The 16,297-nt window shown below is 43.0% G+C and overlaps 1 pseudogene; it reads right to left on the bottom strand.

Annotated features, from left to right (window-relative positions):
- Positions 1-2,457: 2,457 nt before the first annotated feature.
- On the bottom strand, positions 2,458-4,614 carry LOC102812462 (annotated as a pseudogene).
- Positions 4,615-16,297: the final 11,683 nt, after the last annotated feature.

Genomic DNA, 16,297 nt, shown 5'->3' on the forward strand with positions numbered 1-16,297 from the left:
TGACTTTTTGAAAGAATGACTGACAGGAAAAATACAAAACAATATAGGCAGACTAACTGATTACTACAAGAATAAGCAAGTTGCTTGCCCAGGGAACATCAAGGCAAGTGGTGGGGGTCCCCTCCAAGCCAACCCCCTTCTAAGACTATGAATGACTCAATGGGAATACATGCTCTGATTGGTGACCCTGTTCATTATCGATAAGGGGAAGTGAGGGAATAACAACAACGAAGTTGCAAGCTAAGCCCTACAATGTTCAATAGATTCCTGTGAACTCGGGTAGAGACCTGGTTGGCCAGAAATGTGGCAAGAACTGGGGATTCCTTGGCCCAGAATCAGTGACATAGCCACAGAGGACTAAAATGGGGAGTGAAGTGTCCAGCTAATAAGAAGATAGGGCATATGCACAAGAACACCCACACTTGCAGATAATACCCACTTGACCTGGCTTCAATGACTGGATGATCAGAACTCAACCAGAAGAAGAAAGAACAGGAAAAGAAAAAGAGTAATCTGATACAATTTGATGAACTTGACCTACACCTATGGATGCAGTAGCTCAAAAGAGGGAACAAATCTTTACAGAAAGGATCATTTCCACCCCCTCCATACACAGAGTAGACAGGGATGGGCAACTTGGACATTGGCTACCCAAAATGGGTGGGGTGGGGACTATAAAGGCAATAATTGACTTACTTACAAGCTTTCAAAAGGGAACCTAAATCCAGAGGGCATGGAGGAAAGTAGAATCTCTACTGAGTAGTATCCAATCTGTCTAGGCGGGACTGATGAAAGGAAATGTGGATAGGTCGCTTGTGATACAATAGTGAATAATTGTTATCAGGACTGACTGTGAGGGTTGGAAATGTAAAGGTAGACATTTTGTAGCGAAGAGGGGAGTGATTAACTTTGCAGTCTAGTAGAGGAGGGCCTTGGGACCATGAAGGGAGAAAAGTGGAGAATGGGACCCTACCTAGAGAAGCAATGATGCCTGAGATGGAGGCAGAGACGATGACGTGGAGAGATGGAGTAGCTGGGGACTTTAGACACAAAGAGGGAGAGGGGCTGTATGCTGACGACCGGGTTAGGGGGGACAGGCTTGTAAATTATACCGTTTGGTTGGTTGGTGATGCATGGAGGGGATTGTAACCATGGCAATGAAACGATATACGATAGGATGAATATAAAACTAATGTTCTCCCATGTAAACTATCACATAATTCACAATAAAACATTAAAAGAGAGAGAGAGAGGTTCATTAACTTATTTAGGTTGCAAGGCAAGTTAGAAACTGATTTTATAATCTAGGTCTCCTTATTTCTCCTCTGCTTATTACTTGACTTTTCCATGTGACCTGATTAAACCTTCTTGGTTAGTACTTATCTGCCCATTTCTCATCTGCAAAGCAGTGTTTTTATTGTTATGAAGAGGCTGTTAGGAAAACTACTAAGTTAGTTTAAGAATGTTTTATGATCTACTTTTCTTCCCCTTAAGGAGCTCTGGTAGCAGAGTGGTTACGAATCGGGCTGTGAACCTTAAGACCAGCAGTTTGAAACTACCAGCCGCTCCGCGGGAGAAAGATGAGGAGTTCTGCTCCCATAAAGATTTACAGCCTTGGAAACCCTGTACAGGGTCACTATGGGTCAGAAACGACTCGACAGCACTTAACTTTTCTTCCCCTTATGCAAGGAAATACAGCTAGTATCAGGGTTTCTTACTGTCACCTTACCATTTGTGAGTTTCATTGTTTAGATTCCTGAAAGGCAAGTAGAATAAGGACCCATTAAGAGCTGACCTGGAGAAGAGAAGAATATTGAGAGGTTGCTGGAGTCACTGATTTCTGCTATCTTGCATGTCAATAATATTAAGTGTTTTATTTTTTAACAGATGTTAGAAAATTATTGAAAATGTTAATTTTCTACATTAAAATTTTGCTAATTTTTACACATATGTTTATTTTACTTTGACCCTTAATGGTCTCTCCCCTATTACTCCAAGTACATGTCAAATATTACAACAGAAAGCAGTTTTAAAAATTGAAATTGAAATATGTATTAACAGTGAGTTAAGTAGAAAAGAACACTGAGGGATCAATATCTTTTACAATAGCATCTCTCTTAGTTTGATTTTTTTAAGGAGCAAAACCAGTGAGGCCTATATATGTAAATACATACAGAGGTTTTTTTTCTGTATAAAACGGTATCATACTTTAATTTCAGAACAAAATAAACAACAACAAAAACCCCCACAATACACAACATCCAACCCCATTCCCAAATAAGGGAGGGGGAACAGGGCCTGAGGGCCTTATATCCTGCCTTATTACACACAAGGCCCAGGAAAAAAAATAACCACTAGTTTATCAGCAGATGGAGCCAGGTGGGAAAGGGCCACTCAAAGCTTTTGTGGGAACCACAGGGTAACTACAGAGGACACATATTTTGTAGGTAGAAATGACTAATCTACTTCTTCCATGCAACATGCATCCTCATAACCCTCAAGCAGGGGGATCTCATCAGGAACAGCAGTACTGGGTTCCTCAGCTGTCACTTCATCTTCATCAGTGTCTAAGCCCAGCTTGATCATGTGTTAGATGCAGTTGGAGTGGGTATGGGGATCCTCAAGGGAGAAGCCAGAAGAGAGCAGTGCAGTTTCAAAGAGCAGGACCACCAGGTCCTTGACAGCTTTGTCATTCTTGTCTGCTTCAGCCTTCTGCCTCAATGTCTCCACAATAGGGTGATCTGGGGTGATCTCCAGGTGCTTTTTGGCCATCATGTAGCCCATTGTAGAGTTGTCTCACAGTGCCTGGGCTTTCATGATCCATTCCATATTGGCCGTCCAGCCATATGTGCTAGTCACAATGCAGCAGGGTGAAGACACAAGTCTATTGGAGATTGTTACCTTCTCAACCTTCTTATCCAAGATTTCTTTCATGAGCTTGCAGAGGTTCTCAAACTTGGCCTTGCTCTCTTCCGTTTTCTTTTTCTCCTCTTCATTCTCTGGGAGCGCTAGGCCTTCCTTGGTAACTGAGACCAAGCTCTTCCCATCAAACTCCTTGAGCTGCTGCACACAGTACTTGTCGATAGGCTCAGTCATATAAACTACCTCAAAGCCCCACTTTCGTACTCGCTTCACAAATGCAGAATTGGCTACCTGCTCTTTGCTTTCACCAGTGATATCATAGATGGACTTCTGGGTTTCCTTCATGCAAGAAACATACTCAGAGAGAGAAGACATTTCATCTCCAGACTGTGAAGTGTGATAGCACAGCAGCTCAGAAAGGCATTGCCGGTTAATAGAGTCCTCATGGATTCCAAGCTTTAAGTTCTTAGAGAATGCCTCATAGAATTTCTTATAGTTCTCCTTGTCTTCTGCCAACTCATAGAAGAGCTCAAGGCATGTCTTCACAATATTTTTGCAGATAACCTTCAAGATTTTGCTCTGCTGGAGCATTTCCTGGGAAATGTTGAGGGGCAAGTCCTAGGAGTTCACCACACCTCGGATGAAGTTGAGATATTCTGGCATTAACTCATCACAGCTGTCCATGATGAACACATGGTGCATATAAAGTTTAATGTTGTTCTTTTTCTTCTTATTCTCAAAGAGGTCAAAGGGAGCCCGGCGGGGAATGAACAGCAATGCTCTGAATTCCACTGAGAAGTGCTTCACTGCCAAGTGATCTTCCCAGTCATTTGAACTCTTGTAGAACTCCCCATATTCCTCTTGGGTGATGTCATCAGGATATCTAGTCCAAATGGGCTTGGTCTTGTTTAGTTCTTCACGGTCAATGTATTTCTCCTTAATTTTCTTGGTCTTCTTTTTCTTGTCCTTACCACTATCTTCTTCATCTGAACCCACATCTTCAATCTTAGGCTTCTCTTCTTCATCCTTATCTTCTTCTTCTTTCTCACCTTTCTCTTCCTCTGCCTCATCATCACTGATTTCCTTTTATTGTTCCTTCTCCAGATAAAGGGTGATGGGATAGCCTATGAACTCTGAGTGCTTCTTCACTACTTCTTTCACTTGCCTCTCCTCTAGGTACTCTGTCTGGTCTTCTTTAAGGTGCAGAATCACTTTGGTACACCGACCAATAGGTTCACTATGGTCAGCATGAACAGTAAAGGAACCTCCAGAAGAAGACTCCCACATATACTGTTCATCATCATTATGCTTTGTGATTACAACCATTTTCTCTGCCACCAAATAGACAGAATAAAAGCCAACACCAAATTGCCCAATCATAGAAATGTCTACACCAGCCTGCAGAGCCTCCATAAATGCTTTGGTACCAGACTTGGCAATGGTTCCCAGATTATTTATGAGATCAGCCTTGGTCATGCCAATGCCTGTATCCACTAGAGTAAGAGTACACTCCTGGGGGTTGGGGATGATGTCAATTTTCAGCTCCTTACCACTATCTAGCTCAGAAGGATCTGTTAAGCTCTCATAGTGAATCTTATCCAAAGCATCAGAAGCATTTGAAATCAATTCCCGGAGAATAATTTCCTTGTTGGAATAGAAGGTATTGATGATGAGTGACATAAGTTGGGCAATATCTGCCTGGAAGGCAAAGGTATCCACCTCCTCCTCTCCATGGTGCACTTCCTCAGGCATCTTGAAGGGGAAGGGCTGCAAATAACAAACAGCAGCGGGGAAGCACCAAGTACTGCTCGCACAAGGCTTGCGGGGGTGACTCCAGAGAGTATACATACAGAGATATTTATTTCAGGAAAATAGCTCATGTAATTGTGGGGGTTAGCAAATTCCAAATCCATAGGTCAAGCAGAAGCCTACAGGCCTTTGTAGGCTCACGGGATTTCAGGGTCTGGCATATCCAAAATCTGCTGGTCAGGAGACATGCCAATGACTTCTGCAGGCTTGTGTTTCAAGACCCTGGGTCACATCATACACTAAAATCAATTTGAAGCAGATAAAAAAAATCTGTATTACAAACCAAAACCATAAAATTCTTAGAAAAGAAATATAGAAGTGTGACTGCAGGATCTTCTATTTAACACTGCATTATTAGATATGTTGAGAAAATCAAGAACAACAAGACAGATAAATGAACATCATAAAATGAAAACATTTTGAGTGTCTGTGCGGCTATTGTAAATAGTGCCACAACAAACATTTTCAAAAACATGTAAAGGCAACCTATAGATTTGGGGGGAAATGGGATACATGTATTCGATTAGTCTAATATCCCACATTTATGAGGTTGTAAAAGATTTTATAACTTCAAAATAAAAACACAAACAACGCAATCAAGAAAAATGGACAGCGAACTTAAATAGACATTTCACCATGTAAGATATTAAAATGACCAACAAGTACATGAAAATATGCTCAATGTCATTTAGTCATTAAACCTAAATCCATTACCTTTTTTTTTTTTATGTTTCATTGTGAATTATGTGATAATGGGAGAACATTAGTTTACATTCATCCTATCATCTATCGTTTCATTGCCATGGTTACAATCCCCTCCATGCATCTTCAACCAACCAAAGGGTATATCCTACATGCCTGCCCCCCCCCCCCGAACCTTCCGCTCCCCCTCCCCCCAGGCATCATCAGCACACAGCCCCTCTCCCTCTCTGGGTCTAAAGTCACCAGCTGCTCCATCTCTCCTTGTCATCATCTCTGCCTCCATCTCAGGCATCACTGCTTCTCTGGGTAGTGTCCTGCTCTCCGCTCCTCTCCCTTCATGGACCCAGAGACCTCTGCTCCTAGACTGCAAAGTTAATCACTCACATCCACGCTACAAAACGTCTACCTTTACATTTCCAACCCTCACTATCAGTCCTGATAACAGTTATTCACTATTGTATCACAAGAGACCTAGCTACATTTCCTTTCATCAGCCCCGCTTAGACAGATTGGATACTACTCAGAAAACCCATTACCTTTGAGTTGAATTCTGATTCATAGTCACTCTACAGGATAAAGCAGAACTGTCCCATAGTATCTTCAAAGTAAACCTGGTTTGGCTCCCTAGGATAAGCACTTGACCTCAAGGTCGGTGTGAACCAGAAAGTTGGCAGTTCAAACTCACCAGTCACTACTTGGAAACCCTATATAGGGCCACTGTGAGTTGGAACCAACTCAATGGCACTTAAAAACAACAACAAATCTTTACAAAAGCAAACTGAAGCATTTTGCTCATGTGAAGCAGCAGCTGGTAATTTGAATTGCCAATCTTTTGGTTAACAGTAGTCATTAGAGAGATGTAATAAATCAAAAGCCTAAATGAAATACCACTTCATCCCCATTATGAATTTAATGACAGTGATTTTTAAATGAAAAACAGCAGGTATTTCCAAGGTTGCAGAGAAACTAGAACACTCATTTATTGCTGGTGGCAATGTAAAATGGCACTGCCATAGTGGAAACAGTTTAGTTATTCCTCAAAACTTCAACTTAGAATTACCATGATGATGGTGGTGTATACCACCAAGTCAGTTCTGACTCATAGTAACTCTTTTTGGGTTTCCAAGACTGTAAATCTTTATGAGAGCAGAAAGCCTTAGCGTTCTTCTGAGAAATGACTGGTAGATTTGTACAGCTGAACTTTCAGTTAGTAACTCAGCTCGTGTACTCCATTATGCTACCAAGACTCCTTGTATTCCAATGTTCTTTGCAGCACTATTTACAATAGCCACACATACATTCAAAAAGAAACAGCCTAAATGTCTATTAACAGATGAATGGATGAACAAAATGTGATATATACATACAATGGAATATTACTCAGTCATAAAGAGAAATTAGAACCTCTTGCATGCTGCACTACATGGATGAACATTGAAAACATCATGTAGACTTAAATAAATAAGTCACAAAAGGGCAAATGTTAAATGAGCAATTTATAACCAGTTTTTAAAAATACATGGTTATTATGTTTCACTTGTTGTTGTTAGTTGCCATCAGGTTGATTCTGACTCATGGCAACCCCATGTGTTACAAGATAGAAATTTTTTCTTGTCTGTAATTTTAATGTAGGTAAATTTTCAAGACTTTTATTCCACAGTACCTCTAGATAATTCAAAGTACTAAACTTAAGGTTAGCAAACTTTAATCTAGGTCATTGTGGTTGTTAGGTGCCATCGAGTTGATACCAACTCATAGCAACCCTATGCACAACAGAATGAAACACTGCTGGGTCCTGAACCAACCTCACAATTGTTGCCACACTTGAGCTCACTGATGCTGCCATATTGCCAATTAATCTCTTTGGGGGTGTTCCTCTTCTTCTTTGACCCTCCACCTTACCAAACATGATATACTTCTCCAGTGACTGGTCCCTCCTGACAATATGTCTGAAGTATGAGAAACGAACTTTGGCCATCCTTGCCTTGTAAGGCCCAGTTGCCCAATAGTAACTAACTTTTAAGAAAGGATCAGGCTGAAGTGGAAAATCTTTAGGATCAACAACTCCGCTTGATGCAGAAACCCCCTTCCCCCTTAACTCTGGCTAAACTTGGCTTCTGTAACACTGCTTATGCAAATTTCTCACATCTGAGTGGGCCTGCCTGACTCACATGATACTATGGCCCGCAGCCAAGGCTAACCTTGAGAACAGCCTGCCAAAGTTAATCTTGAAAACTAACTGTCCCAGCAGATGTACCCCTATCCCCAAGTTAATCTTGAGAAGTAACTGCCTCAGCTGATGTACTCCCAGCCCCCACCCTAGCAGCTCATGCATACATCACACCCTTGGTTTGTACAAGATAATGTCAGACTGCCTATAATTAAGTACTCTTTTGAAAAACTGTGTCGGGGCTGCAGTTTTTTCCCCCTTTATGGAGGCTGTAGTCGCTGGCCAGCTAATAAAGACTTCCTTATCGATCCTGAGAGCCTTGAGTGGTCATCTGGGTAAATTGAGACAAAACAGCTGGAGGCCGCAGCGAGATCTGACCCTAGAATCGAAGCCCCTTTGGTGACTCCCGGGGCGCTGACCAGATGACTGGCCCCGCTTAGGGGGCGTGCGTCCTGAGATGTTCCAGGGCCCCGGGTGTTGGGTAGAGTCCACGTTGCCGCAGCGCCAAAGTCTTGAAGCCTAACCTTCAAAAGCCTCCAGAGGTAAGTTCTCTTACTCTGCCTGTTCTTACTCCAATCAGGGACTAGTCAAACAGGACTTGATGAGAGGACTGGATGCAGTCTAACTCTCACAGTCACTTCCTCAAGAGACGTTGTTTGAGGAAGGCTGTCTATTTCTCAGTGGGAGAGATAGAACCTGTTTTATCTATTCCTCAGTGAGAGAGAGAAATAGAGCCTGTTTTTCCTTTGGTCTATTTCTCAGTGAGAGAGAGTCTGTTATTCTTTTGGTTTATTTCTCAGTGAAAGAGAGAGAGATAGAGCCTGTTTTTCCTTTTTCTGACTTCTGATCTTGGCCCTCTAATCCACTAACCCATTAATGCCATTTCTGTAGCCTCTGAATGACTGATGAGAGTGTGAATGATTGTAACTGATCACAGCATGCTGTGAACAGTCTGTGCAGCCTCATGGCTTCAGCTACGGGGTCTGGGTGGGACCAATATAGCACAACGGTGACTCACGACTAGTGACATGATCCGGGGTTTATACAGATGCACCTTTAGCTAAGATGACATTGCAATACCCCACGAGGGGCATGGCCAGGAGGGCGCCTGACTACTCCTTTTAATTGAGGGCTCCCCAACCTTTGTCTGTCCCCTTTTTCCCAGCTTGACTTTCCTAACCTGCCCTATCTGGTTCAAAAAAGTCACCATTCATGACTAATCAGTGAACTGACTGCTTATTCATTTACGGGTTGATTTGTCTCCCCTTGGCCCCCCTTCTGGGTCTAGGCTTGGCCGTTACTGCCCCCGAGGGTTGGGCAGTCAGACACAGGATAGCCCTAGCTAATTGTTATTTCTTTGTGTTGCCCTCCTCTTGAACCTTCAGTGCTGGATTAACTAAGGCCTTTTAGCTCCTCCCCAGGCCCACCTAAATTGCATCCACAGGAAAAGGCACTGACCCCCTGGACCATCTGAGACTGAGCCTACTAAGAGAACCTAGTGCAGCACTCCGTTCTCACATAGGACTGGGACGGAAGTCCCCTCTTGAGCATGGTTCCTCGGTGGGCATTGTACACCGGCACTATAACTCACTTAGGCAGTCTGGATGTACGGGGGCGAAAAGCCTTAAAATTTGTTCCAGCATGCCCAGTAGCCGATTCTGTCTCAGACGTACTCACTTGAGTCCTAAACTGCCCATTGCTGTATGCCTGTGCTCATTCCTTGTAACTCTCCTGGATTTTGTGTCGTTCTGTGTAACCCCTTTTTCTTACAAGATCAAAAATGGGAAAGTCTGCCTCCAAAGAAACTACCCATCTCTGTTGTATTTTAAATCGTTTCAAGGATGTTTATTCCTCAGAACAGGAAGATGTTTACGGGGTCAAATTCAGTTGGGGGCACCTGTGAACTCTTTGTGAACTTGAATGACCCACTTTTAGGTTGAATTGGCCAGATGCAGGGACCTGTGACTCACGAATTGTCCCGATCATTGGGAATGTAGTGACAAGGACACCTGGGCACCCAGACCAATTTCTTTACATTGACATTTGGTGTAATACACTCCTCAACCCGCTCAAAATTTGTTCCATGAAGTTAGGGTGCCACATTTTAGTAACTAAGGAAAAAGCACTGCCCACCTGAGATGACTGTCAGCAGGTTCTGCAAACTCTCTTCAATTCTGAAGAAAGAGAGTGCATTTTAGCAGAAGCCAAGAAACAGGTTTTGGGCCCCGCCGGAAACACCTCCCCAGCAGAGGAACCCTGCCTAGCTGGAGTCTTGACGACAGAACAGCCAGACTGGGACCCAAATTCCATCCAGGTAAGGAGGCTCTCGACACCTACCACCAGGCTCTTTTGAAGGGGATCCAGCAAGCAGCTAAGAAACCTACTAACCTTTCCAAGGTAAGTGCGGTCCCTCAGAAGCCAGAGAATCCCCTACGGCATTTTTCAAACGCCTCCTAGAGGCCTACCTGGAGGGTTCCCGCCACCAACGCCCAAGAGATAAACCTAGTTTTTGTAGCACAGTCGGCCCCTGATATTAGGAAGAAGCTTCAGAAATTAGAAAGAACTGAGAGGAAAAGTAAGTCAACGTTAATTGCCAGTGCCCAACTCACTTAAAATAATCGAGATAGCCCAGAGGAAGTAGTAGCAGAAAGATTGGAGAAAGTGACCATTGCAGCCATGAAGGCTCACAAATCTCCTCCTGTAACTAAGGTAACGGGAAGACCCAGGCTCTCAGGAAAAAGACCTCCTCTGGGGAAAGATCAGTGTGCTTATTGTAAAGAGACAGGGCATTGGAAGAACAAGTGCCCCCAAAAGCCATAAGATCAAAGGAAAGTCCTCACCTTAAGTGAAGAAGATTGACATGGCTGTGGTTCCCAGACAATGAGCCCCCAGGAACCCATGGTAACCTGGAAAGTAGGGGGCAAAGCAGTAGACTTCTTTATAGACACAGGAGCAGTTCACTCAGTTCTGCAACAGCCCTTGGGGCCACTATCCCTCAGGACTTCACAAATTCAGGGGGTAACCGGAGCTACTGCCCCCTACCCCTGGACAACTGAATGGACAGTTCAAGTAAGGAAGTGCCAGGTGACCCACTCTTTCCTGGTCATCCAGGAATGCTCACACCCTTTGCTGGAGAAAGACTTGCTTAGAAAACTACATGCTGTCATATCCTTCGACAAAGCCAGAGCCATACTAGATGTTGCAGTTTGAGAAGCAGCCTTAAAACCAGTGGGGCCACCCGAAATACTAGCAACTTTCCCAGACCCCGTCCTTCCCAGCACCCCAAGCTATACCTCTGAAGACAAAAAGTTTTTATTCGAAAAAGGAGGAAGTGAAAGACTAGGTGGATGGCTCCATTTCCCAGATGGAAAATTAAGACTCCCTCAAGCTCTGAGATGCATTATAATTCAGCAACTTCACAGGACAACTCACCTGGGAGCCAGAAAACTGAGAGACCTGTTGAAGCCGTGATTCTGCATTCAGAATTTAGCGCAAACATTGGAAGATGTGACCACTAGGTGCCCGAGGTAAATGACCACTAGGTGCATCAGGGTAAATGAAACACCAAAGAAGAAAGTAGAAAACACACGGCTCAGAGGACAGAATCCTGGAGAAAGCTGAGAAATAGACTTCACTGAAATCAAGAAAGCACAGGCTGGATACAAATATCTCCTGGTGATGATAGATACTTATTCAAGATGACCTGAGGCCTTCCCCACACGAGCTGAGATGGCCAGGTAGTAGTGAAGAAATTGGTTCAAGAAATAGTCTGACAATGGCCCTGCCTTCATGGCCTCTCTTTCTAGATTGGTGGGCCAAAGCATAGGGATAGATTAGAAATAGCATTGTGCCTGCAGACCACAAAGTTCAGGACAGGTAGAGAGGATGTATAGGACTATTAAGGAAATGTTAACCAAGTTAACTCTTGAGACTAGTGAAGGGTGGGTGAGGCTCCTTCCTCTTGCCCTTCTTTGGGCTAGGTGCACCCCCCTATCGGGCGGGATTCACTCCTTTTCAAATCCTGTTTGACAGACCCCCTCTCATTCTGCCAACCCTGAGGTCTGAAAACATTGCAGAATTAACTAACCTAGAATTGATTAAGTCCCTTCAGGTACTCCTGCAAGTCCAGACTGAGATCCAGTTATTAGTGAAAGCAGCTCACAGCCCTCCCCGGGACATCCTCCTACACCAATTCCAGCCGGGGGACCTAGTCCTCATCTGTCGCCATCGTATCGGCGCCTTGGAGCCATTGTAGAAGAGACCCCACACGGTAGTCCTGATGACACCCACAGCAGTAAAGGTAGCTGGAAGACCAGAGTGGATACATCAGTCTCACTTAAAGATGGTGCCTGAGCCTACGCAGGATGAGCAGCCATGGAGAGTGCAACCCACAAAGAAGACTATCGCAGGCCTCATCCTAACTTTCTTAACACATGCACTCTGTGGAAGAGTGGAGGCCAGGTGCTAACCCCCACGAGCCCCCAGTTCTCTGGTGGTAACTGAGGGAAACTGAAACAAGGAAAGTGATAGCCAATGTCGCCTCTCGAACATCCCCCACCTTCTTCACTGATTTGTGTGCTATCAAGTTGCCTTAGAATCCCCGAACAGCACCTGTTAGGAGTAGTAGAGTTGTAATCCAGGGGCATGGGTTGTGGAGCAGTCACACTAGAAAAGAGTCTCCAGGGTGTCCAAATTCTATGTTTGCCCCTCTGATTCCACCAACACCCCGCCCCCCCCCACACACACACACTGCCAAAGAAAGGGACAATACCATTGTGCTGCTTGGGGACGTGAAACGTCTGCCTCCTAGAAATAGGAAGACAGACATCTTAAAGTAACACTCTCCAAGAACCTCTCTTGCCAGGATGCCAGTACATGCAACCCACTAACCATCCTCAACCCAATGTCCCAAGAGAAAGAACGCAGGTCAACCCATCCTTAGTGACCCCCTTGTTGCCACAAGAAGTGCCCCTGCTAGATATTATGCAGTCAGTACACCAGGTCATTAACTACTCTGTCCCAAGCCTGGCCACAGACTGCTGGTTGTGTTTAGATCCCAAGCCCTCTTATTATGTATGAGTCGGGTACAATAGATCCCCTACCCCTGTAAACCTGACAGTCTGCTCATGGGAACTGCCCTCAACCCTTATGTTATGGGCTCAGAGACCTGCTATATGACAGCCAACTATCCCCCTTTCTGGCTACCCCCACCCCATATGCAAACCTTTGCAACCACACTGTGAGTTTCGATTCTAGTTCTGGACAAAGTGATGACTTTTACCTAGCTCGACAATGCTAGGTTTGCCTGCACTTCGGGCTTAACCAGATGTGCCTCAACAGACTGTGCTCGCTAGTACCTGCTCCCCTGAAGTACGTATTTTGGTACACGTTTTCCCTCAAGTCTTTGTGTATAGTGGGGAAAGAGGAAAGAAACACTTAGGAACCAAAACAAGCAGCTGGTATAGAGAGTCCCTGTGTTAGCTCCCCTACTGATTGGGCCGAGCATCGCTGAATCAGCTGCTGTAGGACCCTCCTCCCTGGTGCTCCAAGACCAATCTTTTAAAGCCCTTTCAGGGCAAGTTTCCCGGAATCTAAGCTTTCTAGAGTCCTCAATTTCTAAACTGGAGCACCAAGTAGACTCCCTTGCAGAAGTGGTCCTATAGAATAGAAGAGGATTGGACATCCTTTTCACGAAATATGGAGGTTTATGTGCAGCCCTAGGAGAAACATGCTGCTTTTATGCTAACCAATCTGGAGTAATCAGAGAAAACTCTAGTCTTAGTCCGAAACAACCCTAAAACCAAATACTCCTCCCTTGAAAAAGGAAATTGGTACCAAGACCACTTTTGTGGTCACCTTGGCTTACAACATTATTGTCTGCCCTCATTGGACCAATTGCCATATTGTTAGTGCTCCTTTTGATTGGTCCATGCCTCATTAATACTTTAGCAAAATATGTGAAGCAGCGAGTACAAGCTATCAAACTTTTAATCCTCAGGCCCCAATATACTCCTCTACCAGTTGAAGAATCAGTTTACTAAATCAACAATTTGATATGTAAATAAAACCAGTGGGGAATGTAAGGCCCAACTGCCCTACAGTAACTAATTTTTAAGAAAGGATCAGGCTGAAGTAGAAAATCTTTAGCATCAACAACTCCCCTGGTTGCAGAAACCCACTTCCCCCTTAACTCTGGCTAAACTTGGCTTCTGTAACACTGCTTATGCAAATTCCTCACATCTGAGTGGGCCTGCCTGACTCACAGGATACTATGGCCAGCAGCCAAGGCTAACCTTGAGAAGAGTCGACCAAAGTTAATCTTGAGAACTAACTGTCCCAGCCGACGTACCCCTATCCCCAAGTTAATCTTAAGAAATAACTGTCCCAGCTGATGTACTCCTAGCCCCCACCTAACAGCTCATGCATACATCATACCCTTGGTTTGTTCAAGATAATGTCAGACTGCCTATGTATAAATACTCTTTGAGAAACTGTGTCAGGGCTGCAGTTATTCCTATATTTGGGGATGCTCTAGTCACTGGCCAGCTAATAAAGACTTCCTTATCAATCCTGAGAGTCTTGAGTGGTCATGTGGGTAAATTGAGACATATGCTGCCATATTGCCAATTAATCTCTCTGGGGGTGTTCCTCTTCTTCTCTGACCCTCCACCTTACCAAACATGATATACTTCTCCAGTGACTGGTCCCTCCTGACAGTATGTCTGAAGTATGAGAAACGAACTTTGGCTATCCTGGCCTCCTAGGAGCACTCTGGCTACACTTCTTAAAACACAGATCTGATTGTTCTTTTGGCAGCTCATGGCACTTTCAATATTCTCCTCCAACACCATAACTCAAAAACATTAATTCTTCTATGATCTTTTTTATTCACTGTCTAGCTTTTTCATGCATATGAAGTTATTTAAAATACCATGGTTTAGCAAGTGCAAAATGTTTGCTCTACCTAAAAACACAAAAATGCCACTGCCATCAAGTCAATTTCTGACTTATATTTCTGACCTATATAGCATTTCAGAGATTATAAATCTTTATGAGAGTAGAAATCCTCATTTTTCTCTCATGGAGCAGCTTATGGGATTGGACTGCAGATTTTGCAATTAGCAGTCCAGTGCTTATCACACAGCACCACCAGTGATCCTTTTCCTACATCTCAGAACTTATTTTCATTTAAACCCACTGTCACCTTGTACTATTTCTTTCTTCCTTGTCTGTCTTCCCATATCTTTGAATACCTTAAGCAAATCTAGACATTCATCAACTCATGATTGAACCTTTAAAGCAGTATTTGGACTCATCTTTCTGATTATGTATTACATTCTTCATACAGCTGCAAGAATTGTTTTTTATAACGCAAATATATGATCATTGCATTTCTGGGCTTGAAACCCTTTTAGTAAAACATCTCCTATAGAGTTTCCAAGGCTATAATATTTACTGAGGAGTCATGGTGTGTTGCTGTAGAATAACCACTGGACTGTTAATCACAAAGTCAAAGATTCAAACACACCAGCCACTCCTTGGAAACCCTGTCCAGGGTCACTGTGAGTCAGAACCAACTTTATGGCACTTAATAACAACAACAAATTTTTGTTGAAGCAGGTTAGCCCGTATTTTTTCCTGCAGAGCAACTGGTGGGCATATCCTACAAAATTGGTTAGACTGAGTGCTTTATTGGCGATCAATAGGTGCCATCAAGTCGTTTCTGACTCATAGCCACCCTGTATGGGGTTACTGAGGTTGCAAATCTTTATGGGAGTGGAAAGCCTCATTTTTCTCTGTGGAGCGTCTAATGGGTTTGAACTGACAACCATGTGGCTAGCAGAGCAGTGCTTATCGTAGAACCTCATTATTTATCACTAGCAAGAAAAGTTTTCTCATTCCACAAGCATCCTTGTTCATTTATGCCACCACCTCTTTGCATATTCCAATGCACAAAACCAGATGTCTTTTCCTCTGCTCTCCATTTCTTCAAATCCTACTTTGTCTTCAAGGCCTCTATGGAACTTTTCTGTGTAGCAATAAGTACACATGGTTGTCTTCCTTTGTCAAACTTCTATGACGACTAGTATGATTTTTTCTTATTTTTTGGTGCAAACAAAAAAGTTTATATTTTATTTTCATTAAGTCAAATTTATCTACATCAGATTTCCTTTTACAAAATTATTACATTACTACAACTTATGTCTTATCAAGACTGCAATTAAGTTTTAAAATAAAGGTATTAAAAATGAAGATATACAAGATTGTATTAAAACACAATAGATTAAATATACAATTAACTCCTTAATAGGTATTTAACACAGTACATTTAAAGATTTTTACTCAGTATGTGTTATTAGATTTCAACATATTAAAAGGAACAAAAGTTATATTTAAATGCTCACGCACTAGCTGAGGGAAAAATATGTAGATCCAATCTCTTTAATTCTGTTGAATCTAACAATACTAGATTATCAAATGGAAAACTAATAATAAGGTACCATAAAAGCTGACATATTTTAAATTTAAAATTGTAAAAGCAATTATAACACCACTACCTATATTTTCTCCATCAATATTTTTATCTACTATGACACTGAGTCAGAACCAACTTGAACAGTACTTAACAACAACAACATGCCATTTTGGTGACATTGCTGTTGTTAAGTGCCATAGAGTGACATTGTATAGGGTTTCTGAAGAGTGGTTGGTGAGCTTGAATCACCAATCTCATGGTTCAAACAGACTTTGCAG

Source organism: Chrysochloris asiatica, unplaced genomic scaffold (assembly GCF_000296735.1).
Source record: "Chrysochloris asiatica unplaced genomic scaffold, ChrAsi1.0 scaffold00201, whole genome shotgun sequence".
In the NCBI taxonomy this organism is placed as follows: domain Eukaryota; kingdom Metazoa; phylum Chordata; class Mammalia; order Afrosoricida; family Chrysochloridae; genus Chrysochloris; species Chrysochloris asiatica.